The 9321-nt window shown below is 40.7% G+C and overlaps 1 long non-coding RNA gene across 1 annotated transcript; it reads left to right on the forward strand.

Moving 5' to 3' along the window:
* Positions 1 to 3896: 3896 nt before the first annotated feature.
* LOC139190417 (uncharacterized) lies at positions 3897 to 4881 on the forward strand. Its single transcript, XR_011574663.1, has 3 exons — positions 3897 to 4241; positions 4342 to 4442; positions 4728 to 4881. It is a non-coding gene; the product is annotated as an uncharacterized lncRNA (long non-coding RNA).
* Positions 4882 to 9321: the final 4440 nt, after the last annotated feature.

Here is a 9321-nt window from a genome sequence, read left to right on the forward strand (position 1 = left end):
GCGGCTTTAAAAATTTGGCTATAGGGAAATTCATGGCGTACGCGAACAACTGCAGTATCACCCATATCGCGAACACTCATGCCGCCTTCGATACGTCGGTGGTCTGCCCTATCGCTTTGAGAAGTTGTTGAGCGAAGATGTAGAGAAATGAGAGGAGTACGGCAGTGGAGTTGAGGATCACCTATGACCTCTGCATGTAGATTCCTAACATGTCCAGTTGCCCTGCTCCCAAATCAGGCAAGTCGGGGCCTTACTTTTTCATCAGCGAAACCCAGGGATACTATGAGAAAGGTCAGAAGCTGGTCGTGGTTGTTATGATTCCAAGGAAGCATCTCGGTATTTCTCCCACTTCTTCTCCGGCTGGGGAGGTTGACGGTCCTGCTGTTGCTTCTAGCAGCGCTGCTACAAGCTCACAGAGTGGTGTTCTGACTTTGGTGGCATCGGGAGTTTTTCATTGTCGGTCCTCCAGCTGCCCGTGGACTTGCCGTCTCCAAGGTTGTTGTCGTAGGAAATGATGGACATGTCGAGGGCCGATGAGACAGTAAAGATATTGTGAGGAGGAGGATCACTACGATCGGCGACGATTGGTACTGCCCCACGTTTTTGCTGTGTTTGTATGCTGAGAAAAAAGAGAAAGAGCTTCGCCGTAGTCGAATGACTGAGTTTGAGACAAGGAAATGAGAGCAAAGATGGAGAGTAGTGAAACCCATTAGTGGACAATACCTTACTTCATGTCCTCCGTCATATTATTCTGTTTCTCACTCATTTGCTACAGTAAATAACCCATTTGCTAGAAAATGGTAAATGATGGTTTTTTGAGCTCCACAAGTTGGGTTTTGGTGTTTGGAGATTTGAAACGGGTTTTGCAGATTCACAGTAAAGGTGAAAAATTGAAAGATAACCGACGTAATTTTTATGTCGTTTCCCACAGACTGTGCCAAATGTTAATGCACAAAACCGGAGGTCTTGGAACAACGTAAATCCGACCATGAATCTGCATGAAATGTAAATAACACAAGATGTATCGTGGTTCACCCCAAGGTTTGGGCTACGTCCACACTGATTGTATTGTATTTGAGAGTATTTGTGAGAGAGAGAGTGTGAGAGCTTTACCCTAGATAGAAGAGGCTTAGGGTTTGTGAGGGTGAAGATGCCCTTTTATAGAATAAGGGCTCCTCCCCTTTTTACATATTTGCCCCTTCCTTTATTACATAATTACATTTGAGTCCTCCGAGTATTTATACAAGGTCTAAATTCGGAGGCCCTAAGTATGGTATAAACAGTAGTCCCTCAAGTCTTCAGTTAAGAGAGTCTTTTGGCTGGAGACTTGAAATTCAGTCTATGTGTGGGCCGAAGTAACTAGATGTTGTCTTGAACTTGATGCTCGATATGAGGCGGTGCTCAATCTGAAATGATGCTCAACTAGAAGTAACACATGCTGCGAGGCTGCTCGGCTCGTGGCTTATGTTGCCTTGGTTGGTTCGGCTTGTGGCGTTGAAGGTGAGGGAGTCCCTTTTGTAGAATAAGGGCTCGCTCCTCAATACATAAATGATGGGCTAGAGTTGATGCTCGCGGCGAGGCGGTCAGTAGGTGGCGATGCTCTCTAATGATGGTGAGGGAGTCCATTTTATAGAATAAGGGATCGCTCCTCAATACATGAATAATAGGCTAGAGTTGATGCTCTCTAATAATGGTGAGGGAGTCCCTTTTATAGAATAAGGGCTCGCTCCTCAATACATAAATATGGGCTAGAGTTGATGTTCTCTAATGGTGGTGAGGGAGTCCCTTTTATAGAACAAGAGTTCGCTCTTCAATACATGAATGATGGGCTAGAGTCCCCAAAGTATTTTTTATGAGGCCCAGTTGAGACCCAATATATGGTACATAATGTAACCATGATACCTCTTGTGTTATTTACATTTCATGCAGATTCACGGTCGGATTTACGTTGTTCCAAGACCTCCGGTTTTGTGCATCAACAAAATGTATCAATTAGGATGACTCATATTACACTACATGTATCAATTTATTAACGATATATTAAATGTTCATGAAATAACAATAATGTTGTCTACTCAAATATGTGAAATAACATCATGACTGCGAACACTTCCACGTAAAGAATAGAAATCAAACTACCCTATTCCTCCTTTTTATTACCCTCAATCGATAGATATCTACAATATAAAGAGGCCAGGGGTGGCGTTCTTTTTTTTATTTATTTCATTTATCAAACATGATAGAATTTCATTACATAAACAACTACTTACAAGGAAGTCAGACGGGTACATATGCTTCAATGATCAATTTCTTGATCTGAAGGTAATTAACACAAAATGCAAATAAATTTATACACCTATACGGAAACAGCACAAACTACACCACTAGAACAAGGAATTCCAAGGCAGGTATGCCCTATAGACAAGACGTGACATACCAAACATCGAAACCCGCACCAAAGCCATCACAAAACAACGAAGCTACAAAAACATTGAAGCGACACTAACCACTTGCTGAAGCAACAAAGATAGAACATTAAAACTAACCTAAACAACAAGAGAACAAGATGACGTGTCCACAGTGGAGAGGAAATTGCATAAATGGCAAGATGTGTGAGGTAGCAAAGGCAGAGGCACGTGCAAAAAGACAGGATGTGTGGGACACCAGCCGTAGCTGAGACAAAAACATAAAGGTGGGGCAGAAAGGGGTCCAGCCAAAACCACCAACGTCGTCGAAACGCCACCACATCCTAAAAACCTACAAACAACATGTTAACACCATGAGCCTCCAGAAGTTTTCGCTGGCCGGTGTGGGTCGCAATTATGGCAAGAGTAACGGCAACAACACAGATGGCAGAAAGGTTGCCAAGCCAAAGCCACCCACGGCGCTGCATTGTCATCCCCACCACCAACATGAACCCAGAAAATGACAGAATGATGGTTCCAAGGGCAAAGCCCTTGGAAAGTCCAAACAACCGATAGAAACTCTGACGGAAAATCTACACACCAATCACTTCGACTACCTAGGAAGCCACCGCCAGCAAGAACACTCCATGTGCAAAAGTGTCGTGGCACAGGTCTCGAATTTTCGAGGGCTCTCAAAAATTTTCATCCTCCTATATATTATGAGTATAAATTTTCTTATAAAAAGGTTTTTTATTTTTTTATTTTTTTAAGTACATCGATATTTTTACACTAGGGGAGGGGAAGTTCAGCTAAGCAACACAGTGGACAGCCTAATTGGTATCGAATTTGTCATCTACGAGATTCGAACCTAAGACCTCTCACTTCCGAGTGAAGAGGAATACTACCAGGCCGTAGTACTGAGTGACTTAAAATAAGGTTTTTGATTGAAAAGAAAAATCATATGATGATGATCTGATTTATACTACAATTGATTAAGTGGAGCATATATACTTGATATATTAATTTCACTTTTCTCTAGCCATAAAAACTTGTGTATTACTTTTTTCCATTTTTGACTAGCAATAAAAAATTAACTTATGCGTTACTTTTCTCCACAAACACAAGCGTATTTCTATCTCTCTTTTACTCCTCATGCTCACTTTTTTCATGGTTGAACCCTAAACCATAATTTCATGGCATTTGAAGATTATTCAATTAGTAAGAGTGAGATTGTCACAGCCTGTCCCGAAAGATATTCTCTGATGGTGTGAAATGTCAAAACTACCCTTGGACGTCAAGTACGTTGTGTAGTGGTATGGTTTGAGCTTAATATTTTGACCAATTATTTCCTTTCCTAAAGATTTGGAACTTAAGTTTGATTTTTTTTTAGTTTGGTTGGCCAAACCTGGACCACACACACACCAACCAATCCCGTTAACCCTCTCTCTTTCATTCTCTCGGTTTTCTTCCATTTTCCGTACAATACGTACGGTCAACCTTCGAACCTAGCTCACTAATCACGGATCAAGGTTTTGGAAGCCATCTTCGTGTTCCTTGTGAACTCAGGAACACATTCATACCATTTTTAGAATGTGAATCCTTCGAAAACCTGAGAACCCATAAATCCCATATTTGAGCAATGTTTAGGCAGTCGTGATCGTGGAAGTTTCAGTGAATTTTAAGGTTCTAGGAAGCTTTAGGACGTCTTCACGAAGCTCGAGGAAGAAAGTTGGAGTGTTTTGGACGTCTGGAAGTCCCAGTTCGTAAGTTTCAAGTTTTGGCTGGATTATCGAGGTTTCTCCTGCTAGATTCCATGGATTTTAGGGCTTAAAATTGGTAAGGTTTTGTTCTACTTGTTGTATGCTTCATTTTGAGACAAATTTCATGAAATTTGGTTAAGAAATGAAGAAGTTATGAAGGTTTCAATATTTTCCAGAAGCAGGCGATTGCAGTGGCGCTGGCGACGGTCTCCAGTGAACCAAGGAAGACGAAGGGGAATATTCTGTCAAGTTTGATGAAATATTCTAATGGCGTCAGGTAACGCCATTAATTTCTGTTAAGGTTTTAACGAAATATTCCAAACAGCAGTTAAGTTTCAATTAAGATTTAGCCACGCGTGGGGGTGCGTCTGGCTGTGCCTTGGCCGGCACGTGGCGGCGTGTGGGTGGTCGGAAATTTTTTCTAAAAATATGGGGATGTTCGTGGTGTTGAGTAGATCATGTTGGTATATTCCAACACCTCATTTGAGCATTATATGAGAAGTTATTTCCTAGTTTTGTGTATATGCTTTAAATAACGTTTATTTAGTTATTTCGCATATAGGTGAGACCTATCCGGAGGACGAGTGCCATCAATCGAGGCTCGGGGGCTACGACCCTTCAACATACTAATGCGTGGGCTTTTGGTTTTTCCGTATATACCTATATACTTGAGATTTTTCCCAGAAAATGAATTTGAATGATTATACGTTTTGAAATGCCATGCAAAGTATCTGCCTATTTTATTTATGCATTGGTAGTTGCATATATTTATGATTGGTGTTGTAGACGCACAGGTAAGTGCCAGGTAAGTTCATAAATTAAAGATATGAGATTACTTCAGTTAGGTGCACAGGCTTGTCGTATAGACCACTTTAGGTGGTTCCGACTCGTGTGTACAGGCTTGTCGTATAGACCACTTTAGGTGCACCATATGCTCACCTTGGATTCAAGTTAGGTGCACAGGCTTGTCGTATAGACCACTTTAAGTGGTTCCGACTCATAGGTGACCCACGATCATTCGCACAACCTTCACGTGATCGTAGCACTAGAGCATATTTATTTTACACTTAGTCTTGTCATACATACCACTTTAGGTGGTTCCGACTCGTGTGTAGGATATGATATGATTAAGATTGGTTATGAGTTATATACTCAGTCGTGCAGGTAACGTTAGGTGGATCCGGCTAATATGATATCTGGTTTGATATATTTTAACTGAATTACTTATGGCATTTCATTGAGATACTTTGGCATGGTATATTTCTATGGATTTTCATCCTGAGCATGATTTCTCATATAACATATATTAATTTCTGGGAAATTATACAGGTTTTACGGCGAGGGGTTATAACTTTTGAGAAATGAAATGATTTTGAAAAGCTTTGTTTTTGCCCACTCACACTTTCTGTTTTGCGCCCCTCTAGGTTTTAGGTAGAAGTTCTTTGGAGGCTCACGGGGTTTTCGACGGTGGTTTTGACAGAGCATCACAAATGTAGGATCACCTTTAGGTGTTATATATCTAGTACTTGTCCAGTCAGACTGCACTTAGGTTATTATGCTCTGATGGTGTATTTCACACTTAATCTCGCACTGCACCTTATCTTAATTAGTACTGCGTATAGTTGGATTTTTATTCACTCATATTTGTCTATATCAATTTTGCTTCCGCACTGTGCACATGGTTACATCACTCTCACGTGACGGCCAGCATGCCCTGATTCAGGTCGAGATGTGTCAGAGATGTTGATTTCAATTAAGTTTGAATATTAATTGTTGAATTTTGTATGAATACATATATAATCTAAAAAATTATGTAAGAATGGTATTTTTATTAAATTCACACAGAGAGCCCAAAACGTCAGAAACAACCCTGATAGAGATAAATGGCCACCAAAAGCTGCAATCTCCCCGATAGGTATAGAAACCAACCTGACTTCTGAATATGCCATATTACAACGCCTATGCATAAAAACCTTTACCCAGAATTACAACCTCCTCGATAGGCATGGAAGCCAAATTCCACCCTAAAAGCAGAAGGAAAACCTAACATCTACACATGCACCACCATGTATGGCATCTTAAGTCACTACACCACTTAACTCACTTCCATATAGGTATATAAATCCACAAAGACAGTGATAAATAAAGATAAAAGATTTCCTTATTCATTGGGCATATATCATCATATACCCTTAAATATTCATGACAAAATCGTGTATTGTACAAAAATGGGATGGCGCTACCGAGACTAAATCAAGGTTTATCAGTGGGTTGACCTAAATCAACTCGTTTTTTAATGGGTGCTTAATAGATCGACTCAATAAAACCCCAACTCATTAAGCCTCGACTTGAAATCTATATTTTTTCATGACTTTTTGTGTCAGTTTATGGGTCGTACATGAAATTGTCAGGTCTACACTAAACCAAGAATTCTTGAATATTGGTCACATAATTTGTCACAAAATGGAACAATAATCTTTTTGAACAACTCCGTTAGAATTTCGTACCTTATTTGTCCTTTAAACCCGATTTATTTTGGATGAATATTCTAACAATGTTATTCAAAATGAGTATTAATACACATTGTGACAAGTTTAGGAGTCTATACTCAAATTAAAAACTTTGATTTTTTATTTTGTCAAACGATAGATTTTGTTAGATCAGATGTTAGATTAGCCAACTCCGCCTGTGTGAGTTTATCTTACATTGCCGGTCCCAAGCCCGGGTAAAGGATGAAGGGGAGGGCGTCAGGTAGTCGACAGCCGGCACTCCATCGTTACGTCGAATCCTTATGAAAATGAATCCAGAACGAAATCGCACTAAAGCTAGGGCGTCACCCGTAAGTGGCGCGCTGTGTGGCCCGAGCACAGTGATAAGTGAGCAAGGGTCGCTGTATCTCCATCGACACCCGGATGCAGTGTTAAATGAGCAAGGGGGCCATAGAAACTTCTTTTCGAACGACTCCACTCAAAGTTGTTTGGGAGCATATGCTCCTATCAACTTTACACAGGACACACAAAAGAAGTACTTTGATCCTATTGGACGGGGGAGGGTGAAGAAGCTAGGACAGAAGGGTAGAGTTCAAGAGAGTAGAATGTGTTTAGGAACGTGGAATATAGGAACCTTAACGGGAAAATCTATGGAAGTAGTGGAAGTTATGATGAGGAGAAGGATAAATATTATGTGCCTACAAAAAACTAAGTGGGTTGGTCTTAAGGCAAAGGATCTAGAAAATTCATGGTTTAAACTTTGGTATTCGGGCACAAATAGAACGAGAAACGGTGTTGGCATCATCGTGGACAAGACCTTGACACAAGATGTTATAGATGTCAGGAGGGTAGGAGATAGAATCATGGCAATCAAGATTGTAATAGGACAAGAACTTATCAATGTGATTAGTGCGTACGCACCTCAAGTAGGGTTGGATATAAGTTCGAAGGAGAAATTTTGGGAAGACCTTGGAGACTTGGTGCAAGGAATTGCCCAAACAGAGAAGTTATTTATAGGAGGAGATTTAAATGGACACGTGGGCAGGGAGACAGGCAACTATGGAGGTTTTTATGGTGGCCATGGTTTTGGGGAGAGAAACGAGGATAGGGAAGCTATCTTGGATTTTGCAATGGCATATGATCTCTTCTTAGCCAACACCTTCTTTAAGAAGAGAGAAGAACTTGCGATCACCTACAAGAGTGGGTCGTCAAAAACACAAATAGATTTCCTTCTAATGAGGAAAGGGGATCGTATAACTTGTAAAGATTGCAAAGTTATACCGGGAGAGAGCTTGGCTAATCAACATCGCTTGTTGGTGATGGATGTACATATCAAAAGAGTGAGAAAAAAGAACAAGACTTGGAAGTGCCCAAGGACTAGATGGTGGAATCTAAAAGAAGAAAAACAAGCGATTTTCAAAGAGAAAGTAATCACCCAGTGTGGGTGGGATAGAGAGGGGGAAGCTAGCCAAATGTGGGATTCCATGGCTAGTTGTATCCGAAAAGTAGCAAAAGAGGTATTAGGAGAGTCCAAGGGCTTTGCCCCACACCAAAAGGAATCTTAGTGGTGGAATGAGGAGGTACAAACAAAGGTGAAGGCTAAGAAGGAATGTTGTAAAGCCTTATACAAGGACAGGACCGATGAAAATGGTGGAAGGTATAGAAGAGCGAAGCAAGAGGCGAAGAAAGCTGTGAGAGAAGCTAAATTAACGGCTTATGACGACATGTATAAGCGACTAGATACCAAAGAAGGAGAGTTTGATATCTATAAACTAGCTAGAGCAAGGGAAAAGAAGACAAGGGACCTAAACCAAGTGAGGTGCATCAAGGATGAGGATGAAAAGGTTCTTGCTACAGAAAATGCGGTCAAAGACAGATGGAGAGGTTATTTTCATAATCTTTTCAATGAAGGACATGAAATGAGTACTTCTTTAGGGGAGTTGAGTAACTCAGAAGAGTGTAGAAACTACTCATTTTATCGTCGAATCAGGAAGGAAGAAGTGGTTGTAGCTTTGAAGAAGATGAAGCATAGAAAAGCAGTGGGCCCAGACGATATACCGATCGAAGTGTGGAAAGTCTTGGGAGAGACAGGTATAGCATGGCTCACTGACCTTTTCAATAGGATTTTGAAAACGAAGAAGATGCCAACTGAGTGGCGAAAGAGCACTTTGGTGCCTATCTACAAGAATAAGGGTGACGTACAAAATTGCATGAACTATAGGGGTATTAAGCTAATGAGTCATACAATGAAGCTCTGGGAGAGAGTCATTGAGCATAGATTGAGGCAAGAGACACGGGTTTCGGACAACCAATTCGGGTTCATGCCAGGGCGCTCAACCATGGAGGCAATTTATCTCTTACGAAGATTGATGGAAAGATATAGAGATGGGAAAAAGGATTTACACATGATCTTTATAGATTTGGAAAAATCGTATGATAGGGTACCAAGAGACATTCTTTGGAGGATTTTAGAAAAGAAAGGAGTACGAGTAGCATATATCCAAGCTATAAAGGATATGTATGAAGGAGCAAAGACTGCCGTAAGAACTCATGAAGGACAAACCGAAAGCTTCCCCATAACTGTAGGATTACATCAAGGCTCATCCTTAAGTCCTTACCTTTTTGCGTTGGTAATGGATGAGTTAACAGGACATATTCAAGATGGTA

The sequence above is a fragment of the Malus domestica genome, chromosome 02 (genome assembly GCF_042453785.1).
Source record: "Malus domestica chromosome 02, GDT2T_hap1".
NCBI classification, from domain to species: domain Eukaryota; kingdom Viridiplantae; phylum Streptophyta; class Magnoliopsida; order Rosales; family Rosaceae; genus Malus; species Malus domestica.